This window comes from Emys orbicularis, chromosome 15, assembly GCF_028017835.1.
Source record: "Emys orbicularis isolate rEmyOrb1 chromosome 15, rEmyOrb1.hap1, whole genome shotgun sequence".
NCBI lineage: Eukaryota > Metazoa > Chordata > Testudines > Emydidae > Emys > Emys orbicularis.
The window spans coordinates 9,506,164-9,514,976 of NC_088697.1; the positions used below are offsets into that span (position 1 = coordinate 9,506,164).

The window sequence follows — 8,813 nt, forward strand, 5'->3', positions numbered from 1 at the left end:
TAGCCCCATTTGACTCCTTCTGGCCGTCTTCTCCCCCCCACCCATTGCCCCGCCCCGTCTCTTTCCTTCCCCATTGGGGCCATGCAGAGAGGAGCCCCAGTCAGTCTCTGTCACAGAGAGTCTTTATCCCATAAAGGGAGGGAGGGAGGGGTCGCTCTAAAACATTAATAATGGGGAGGGGAGTGATGTGCATGGTTAGGGGGAGAAAGGATGGAGAACTAACAGTGGGACCCAGAGAGATTCCCCCAGACTGGGGCGATCCCCTGCTGCCCACCATCAGCCAGCTGTGGGAAGAACAACTCGGGATTGCTTGGGGAAGTCACCTTTAAAAATACAAGTGTAACATGCTAATTATATTTTAATAAGACCAAAGCCTCCTCAAACCCAGTGTCACAATCGCTGGAATGACTTTGTCCTGATATTTTACTGGTCGCAGCCATAAAGTGAGTCAAATTACAGTTTCCGTTCGTAGTCAGTGCACACACAAGAATCCGGAGGCTTTTAATTCCTTAGGTTCTGCTGCCATTTCATTTCTATCCTGTTCCAAGATTAATCATTATGCAAAGCAACGTTCGGCCCTTGGGAGTGTCCCCCCTGGTCCCGCCTTCCACCCGTGGGCAATTTAAAAGGGCCCGGGAACCCACGCCACCACCAGCAGCACAAGGGGGCTAAGGCGGCTTCCTGCCCAGCCTCGCTCCATGTGGCACGCCACTCCTGGAAGCGGCTGGCACATCCCTGCGGCCCCTGGGGTGGGGTGGGGTCTCCACATGCTGCCCCCACCCCGAGTACCAACTCTGCCAACTGTGGCAATGGGAGCTGTGGGGGTGGAGTCTGCGGGCAGCGGTGCGCAGAGATGCCCCCGGCCCTCCCACTTTCAGGCTGCTGCCAAAGTGGGGTGCGGTTGCTTTCGGGAGATGCCCAAGGTAAATCCTGCACCCCCACCCCCTCCCCCAACCCAGACCCCACACCTGCACCCAAACTCCCTCCAAGAGCTTGCCCCCTGAACCCCCTCCTGCACCCCAACCCCCTGACTGAGCCCCTCCTGCACCCCAACCCCCTGACTGAGCCCAGACCCTGCACCCAAACTCTCTCCCAGAGCCTTAGGCAGGTGTTGGGGGGGGGTGAGGGGGCAGGACTTGGTCCCATTCTGGGCACCACCAATAATTATACAAACCTGCCGCTCCTGTCCAGCCCAACCTTCTGCTGATGCACCTCAGCCCACACCCGTGCAGGGTTTGAAGCTTGCATCACTTAAATTCCAGGACACTGAGGGATTTCAGCTCCCGTTTGCCCAGAGGAAACTTTCACCCAACTCCCAACCAGATTCTTGTCCATGGGATCACTGTAGGGGGGCTGGGTCCCTCGGTGTCTTTTCTCTCTCTACAACAGCCCAGGGTGCCTATAACTGGGGCATCTGAGCACCCAGGACCTTCTGTGGGGATGCCATTCCCCTTCCCCTTCCCCTTCTATGGTCTCATCTGTCATTGACTCCAGCCTTTTTTCTATCCATCGTCAGCACCATCCCAAGCAAGCTGCACTTGCCTCAAAAAGACAGTGTCCCCTGTTGGGTGTAAATCACTGACCTCTCTCAGCACTGACTATCCCTCTGTTTCCTTGCCTCTCTGTCTGTGCAGATAGGACCTTTCCCTCCACTGCTGGAGGATTCTCCCTTCTCATCTACCATTGTCCCAAGCAGCACAGCAGGTGGGAATCTTAAATGCACCAGGGTGACTTAGAAGCAGAAACTCCCCCAGACCTTTCATGCAATTGGTAATTGCCCCTTACTGGGCAGGATTGAAACTCATGCAAGGAGACTGTGGGCTACATCCCACCTGGGCATGAGCAAAGTGAAAGGAGAACTGGGAAATGCTAGGGATTGATCCCAGGGCCTCAAACATGCAAAGCATGCGCTCTACCACTGAGCTACATCCCCAGATGGGGCTGTGTTTGCTATAGGTTACACTCAGAGCCCTCCTGTTTCCAGAGTGTCCAGTGGCCTAAAATCAGCATGGGGGACACATGCCCTGCTCTGAGGGCCAAATCTGCTGTCCTGGAGGCTGCTGGTTCTTAGGGGTCACTTTGCAGCAGAGCCAGATTCTATGTGTGGGGCAGGGAGAGTGTGTGCCCTGGACTCAGGGTGCAGAGATACAATCAGCCCTCTCCCCTGCATTGGATGAGTGGTGCTGCTACCCCCTGCTGGAAGGTGATGATGGTGGGGGGCGCTGTTAGCAGCTCAATACCTGACCCTGGTGGCAGAAGTGGTGGTTGGAGCTCCAGGTGTTTTCAGGATCTGCTATTTCCACCTGCCTGTAAAGTCCAGCTTTCCCCAGCACATTCACTGCAGTGCAATTGGGTCACTGTTTCCATGGCTGTACAGCAAAGAATCGCTCCCAGTTTCCCTTCTATCTGCAGCAGGATTAGCCTGTGTCAGTGGTTAATGAGGTGGATCTAGTTGTAGATTCATTCCCCACCTTGACAATTCACACAGTCCCTTTCCTACTCAAATACCCAGCACAGCAGTGATCCCAGTAGCAGGGGTTGGGTTTTCCCTGAGGCCCTGAGAGTTTCAAGGTCCCCTTGCTGAGAAAGAGCAAGAGAAGAAAGAAAGGTCAGGTGGTCAACTGGGTGCAGAAGCCAATGCTGTCTTTTCCTGCAGCGAAGCCCAAAATGAGGAACTTGCATCAGGTAAAGGCACTGCTGTGTTTCCAGGAAACAGCCCACTGCTGCAGAAGGAGCATGCTAAAGCTTGGGATTGAACCAGGGACCTTTAAATTTTCAGTGACATGCTCTCCCAAGTGAGCTACTTCAGCACCTACAGGGGACCTTTTTCACCTGCTGCTTCTCACCTTGAAGCTTATTCTCAATCAAACATCTCTCCAATCTACAATGGCCAATGCAAGACTGACATCGCTTGCTATTTTAGCACTTGGAAATGTCATCAGCTAGTCTTTGGATCTTTCTAATGCTGGGCTTCAGTTCATGAGGGGAAAGGTGAGAAAAGCAATCTCTGAACAAAAGGCCTCGGGTTAACATTTTAACGCTGTCTCTTACTGTAACACTATTTAATACTGGTCCACCCTGTGTTGGTGACAGTTCCATTTCTAGATGTTAGTACATTTCAGTTACTGTTAAAATTAAAAGTTTCTATGTGCTTAAAGGAAATGATTTTTTTTATTTGCTTATATATGGCATGAATAAATACAGATTTACACATCCTATCATGACAATTTATTGGCTGATATGATAGAGAAAATCATGTATCCCAATTGTGCATCAAAATAATGAAATGAGCTACAAGTGCAATAAAAATAAGGTATTAAATGGTTTAACTTATGGAGGGGGGTGGGGGGGCCACTGAAGACACTTTGTGCCTCGGATGCCATTTGGTCTAGGGGAAGCCCTGTCAGGGAAAGCAGGCGTTAGTTTCACATGCCTATTTTCAGGTTGTAATCTGTGGGCACCCTGCTCTGTGGGAGGGATCGAGGTAGCCCAGACTCAGGGCTGGAACAGGCCCCTGATTTAGGGGGTGGCTGCATGGTTTACAGAGCTCTGATGTCTCAGACAATCTGTCTCTCTGAAAGCCTCAGATCTGTGTCCCCAGAAGGCTCCTGCACTGCCTCCGCTCCTTTCACATTCTATAGAAAGGAGCAGCATCAAGGGTCAGGGATGAGCCATAGGGCACTACATGGGTGGCAGAGGCTTCAGGAGTAAACCCAGCACCCAAAGAAGCAGAGGGGAATATAAGGCTTTTTCTCTTTACTTAGCCATGTGCTACAGCTCAGAGAGCTCTTTCAAATGTCTCCCCTCCCACAACCTGAGAAAGGGGAATGATTCTTAGGTTCTAGCTTGATTTGAATGAGGATCGCTGGACCCTAAAGTCATTCACTGCCCTTTCCTAGAGAAACCTTTTATACACAGAACGGGGCTGAGATCAGTGGTTACTGGAGTCAAGAATTGCTCCCCTGGAATAGCAGCAGTTTTGGGCAGCTGGAAATCTCACCAAAGGAGCTGAAGCATTGGTGGTTCAGAAATAGATGTCCTGGGTAGTTCATGGGAGATTTAGATTTCTTTTCTGGACAGTAGCAGTGTGAGTTTTATTGCCTCAACATTTCAGTAGAAAAATTCAGACCCAAACTGTGTGTGGTGGGGAGGTTGATAGCGGCTTCTTTGGTTTTGATTTAGTTTCTTTCTCTTATTCTCATTTTAAAAGCTCTTAATCATTTTGATGGGGAAAATGTTTATAGAAGACCAAGGAAAAGTAAGAAAAGTTAAAAATCTGCATTGGAGTGAGGGGGTTTCTGTGGGCCAGGGCGGGGGGGGGGGAGATTTTCATGGGGAAGGGGTTAAGGGATAAATGAGAGGCTTTTGCGGGAACACAGGGGGATGATTTGCAGTTTAATTTTTTCATAGGGAAACCTCCCCACTTTCCCTCTGCTGCTGCCCAACTCAGACCCCACTGACACCCCTGTGATGAAGTGGGAATTTTCTGAACGTTTTGTATGCATATTGTGTATACCTCAGTTTCCCCTATTTGTTGCACGATTATCTAGGTCAGAGGTCCAAAATGTGGCATGTATCCCGTCAGGTGGAATGAAATAACTTTCAGGGGGATGCAACTGGAGCCCGGGCCGGCCCCCACAGGGGGTGGGGAGGGAGAGCCACCCAGCTCCGCTCCTGGCCCCAGCCTCAGCTGCTGGCCCTGGCTGTAGGCACCGTTCCCAGGGCTCCACTCCCAGCCCTACAGCTGGGGCTCTGCTGCCGGTCTTGGCCCCCACCCCCAGCCATGGCCCCTGCCTCAGCCCCCTTACCCCTGTCCATGTCCCTTCCCCCGCAGCTGTGGCCCCACTCCCAGAGGCAGATTGGGGGGGCATGGACAAGTTTAAGGGGGTGCGTGACCCTCAAAAGTTTTGGGACCACTGATCTAGGTGGTGGGATAAGGGTGTTTAATCTTTGCAGAGCCCCTAAAGGGCAGGTGTGACTGCTGTCTATCTGCGTGGGACCAGACAATGGCCAGAAATTCTGTATCCTAGCAACTGGTGGCCCTGGTGCACCTGCTGCAAGAAGCCAGCTAGTTGGGATGAGTTGGAGAATAAAGAAAGAGCTGGAGGTCAGGTGACCAGTTTGCCTGGGAAACAGAATGAAGGACAGAAGAGGGGCAAAAGGGCATGGCTGAGGTTGGGCTGTTGGAAGCAAGGAGTCTGCTAGTTTTGGGACTCAAGGGGAGAGCCCAGGCTCTGAGCTCTGGGTCTCCCCAAGATGGACTTTGCTGAATCTTCCTGCTTCCTGTGCTAACAAAGAACTTTCCCAGGCTTTATTCCAGACCACTAATAAACCTTCTGTTTTACAATGCTGGCTGAGAGTCACTGGTGATTGTGGAAGTTGGGGGTGCATGACTCCTCTACTAAGATGACTCACTACAGGAAGCTCTTGGTGTGGAACAGGGGTGCTGAAAGGTCCCAGATCGGTCCCAGGAGGCGCTGAAGCCAAGGAGGCTTCCCTCAGTGAGAGCGTGCCCTGAGGGGTGTCATACTGATGAGGACTCTGCCTGGGTTTGTTTCAGAGCTGTTGCAGAGCACTGAGCCTGTGTGCCCATGACAGCCCCCCAGTATGTGACCTACAGGCTCCACTCTGGCAAAGCTCCATGTAAATCAGAGACAAACTCCCCCTTCTCCCAGTTAATCTCCCCCTGCATGGAACCCAGAGCAATTCCTGCCTCGCTGGGTCTCCTGACAGCCACAGCTGGCCAAGGAGCTGCCCAAGTTCTTCCCCTAGGTCCCTGTGCAGGGGCACTTGTCAGTTCCGACCTCATGAGTATAGTGGTAACTATCCCGACCTGTCACGTGGGGGACTAGGGCTTGATTTCCTGAGGGGAAAGCTGGGATTTTGACACCAAGTGTATGTCTACAGTACAATTAAAAACCCACAGTTGTCCCAGGCCAGCTGACTCGGGCTTGCCAGGCTCGGGATCCAGGGGCTTGCTCAGGCTGGAGCCTGACCACTGGGATCCTCCCCGCTTGCTAGGTTCAGTGGCCTATATACTGAAGTTGAGTTTATAATTGGGCACTGTACACTGGATGCTGCCACTGGACAGACACTTCCTAGCAGGAGACCCACCCAGTTAATGTGATATACTCTCAAAATATTTGATGAAAGAAAGTCATCCTAGGGCTCTGTATTTATCATCTCACAATGACTCCAGATTCAACTTGCTCAGATTAGAAAGATTTTTTTTTTATTGCGAGCCTGGAAATAGCCTCTGGTGTGAAAGACAGAGCTAGATTATTTCTAGCTCATGCACCCTTACCACAAATAAAGAAGTAAAGGAATGTACAAACCAATGAAGCCATAGCATGTCATTTGCATACTCAATCCATGTCCCTCTGTCAGGATCTCAAGGACAGAAATGTTACTCAGTGTCAGGAGGAGAGAGGAAAGCACTTTCCCTCGTGTATTTCCCCAGTCTGTTGTGCAAGGCAGCAGAGGTGCTTTAGGGCATTTTCTGTCACTGATTTTTTTCATGTTGGTGTGGGAGGAAAGACTTAGACCTGCCAACTTTTTGAACCTGTGAATGTTAAGTGACCAAGTGATGAGTTAACAATAATGCTGTTGCACAGGATTTGATTGGAACTAGAAAACAAAAACTCCTTAAGTGAAACTCTTGGGTGAATAGAATGATCTGCTTTATAGTCAACCTTGGAAGGCAATAGATAGTTACATTGGTCAGACCAGCCTGGTTTGGTTTGTTTGTTTGGTTCATTGGTTGTTTGTTTTCCCTGATAAATTGCAGAGGGTTCAGAGAAGAGCCACAGGAATGATTAAAAGCTTCAGCAGGGAGAGAAGTTTAAAAACAAGCCCAACCTTTCCTGCTCCTGCCGGCTGTGACTGCTGAGGACATTTTCCTTCTCTACTCCAGGGTCTCTCTTCTGCCAGATTCTCAAAAAGTCAGGCTGCCCTGCAGACTATGGCAGAGCGGTTTGGTAATAGGCTGCAGGACTCACCACGTAAGAGTGCAGCTGCTGTAGCACCTTGACTGACCATGGGCCAAAGCCTGCAGCCCTGGTAGCCCAGGATACCCTCCCACCGATGGCAATGGGAATTGAGCCTTTGTAACTAGCTGCTGGTACCTGAGGTCTCAGATATGAATTAACTGGTGGCAGACACAGCTTCAGCCAAAGAAGTGGACGATGTAAGTGAAAGAGCAAAGCTGGCCATCTGGGGAGCTGCTGCAGTCCCATAACCACAGCTGGAAGGTAGAAGAGGAAAAACTCCCTAAAGTGCTGGGAGCAGCACTGAGAAAAGAAAGGTTTTTCAGTGAGATCAGTAGTAATAAATATGAAATGACAGAGTGCTTTCTCCTCTGTGATGACATGTTTGAATTGTGTTACTTGACTGTGAGATAAAGCTTTAAAATATCCTGCTCTAATTTCAGGATGGGTCTGTAAACATAATCAGTCTCTGTGGGAAGTGGTCTTTGGGAAGTGCTGGCTGAAGAGCCTTCCTACTAACCAGGAGATCCTGGCTTGGACTGCTAGTTCTTCCTTGCTGAACCTAGCTTATCTGTTAGGCTCCTTTTTTGTCTCTCTTCTCATAAAAACAAAATACCTCACTGCACAATCCTTGTAATGCTTGTTCAAGACAGAGAGAGAGCCTTCCTTGCAGCTAAGTCTTGGAAAGTGGCAAGTCTGGAGCTGATGGAAAGGTTCTCTACCATGACTCAGAGTTGAGCTGAAGTTGCTGTGACTGAAACCCAGAGCACTAACCCCTATATGATCACAGCCGCTTGTGGGAAAAGCGCATGTTAGAAGCCCTCTGTCAATTCAGCTGTGGCTTTCCGTGCACAGAGAGCCAGACAGCAAAAAGTCTGCAAGTCTTGAAGGAAATGGGGAACGTCTGTACTTTGGAATGTGAAGGTGTTGTCTTGGACCACAAAGTGGAACAGTTACAAAGAGGGGGTTGAGGAAGGCGCCATGGCTTAGTAGGCTAAAGCACCTGTTTAATAAACAGGAGATCCTGAGTTCAACTCCCAGTGGTGCCTTGTTGTATAGCTTTTTGTCTCCTCTGCTGACATTTTCCTGTGTCTTCCTAGGAAAGAGAAGAGACCTCCCTTCACAATTCCAAGTAATTCCTTGTGAAGGAAAAGGCTTCTTTCCAGAGGAGCGTTGGAGAGAATCAAATCCTCAGTCTGGAGTTGATGAAAAGGCTACAGGCATTGGCATTGGCAAGGAGGTTGCTCCGGCTGCAATTTGCTGTGACAGGAGAGCCTGTGTTGTGCGCCCATGCAATTCGCTGGGGATATCTATGCACAGACACCTTTCTAGAGGGTTCTCTGCAGGGCTTTCAGGAAATGGAGAATTACTGTCCTTTCATCTTTCATTTTATTGTTGTTGATGAAACATGGAGCAGTTACGGGAGAAGTCCCAGAGAGTGGCACCGTGGCAGAGCTTGCCAAGAGACCTTCTGGATAAAGAGCAGATTCAGGATCCAGCATCCAGTGCTGCCTTGCTGAACATGCATCCTCTTGTCACCTTTTGGTCAATCTTTTTGTTAACAGAGAAGCCCGACTCTGGCTATCCATACAAATGCTTGCAAAAGAAACAGGTCTTTTTGCTGACAAGTGTCGAAAGGAGACACCAGCTAAACGTGGAAACAAGGTCAAGGTCACTGTAACTCATCTTGCATCTGGAGCTGTTGAAGCTACAAGGCACTAAGAACAATATTACCACGGCTGGTCATAGGAGGGTCTCTGTGTGGTGGGATCCACGGGGTACAATCCCAAACTGTGGGACTGCTCTGTTCTCTTATCTCTCCAGCCT

At 50.0% G+C, this 8,813-nt stretch overlaps 2 non-coding genes across 2 annotated transcripts; one reads left to right on the forward strand and one right to left on the reverse strand.

The window, feature by feature from the left end:
• Nucleotides 1-1,861: 1,861 nt before the first annotated feature.
• TRNAA-UGC (transfer RNA alanine (anticodon UGC)) lies at nucleotides 1,862-1,933 on the reverse strand. The gene has a single exon. It is a non-coding gene; the product is annotated as a tRNA-Ala (tRNA).
• A 6,028-nt stretch (nucleotides 1,934-7,961) lies between these two features.
• On the forward strand, nucleotides 7,962-8,035 carry TRNAI-AAU (transfer RNA isoleucine (anticodon AAU)). Its single transcript has one exon. It is a non-coding gene; the product is annotated as a tRNA-Ile (tRNA).
• The last annotated feature ends 778 nt before the right edge of the window (nucleotides 8,036-8,813 follow it).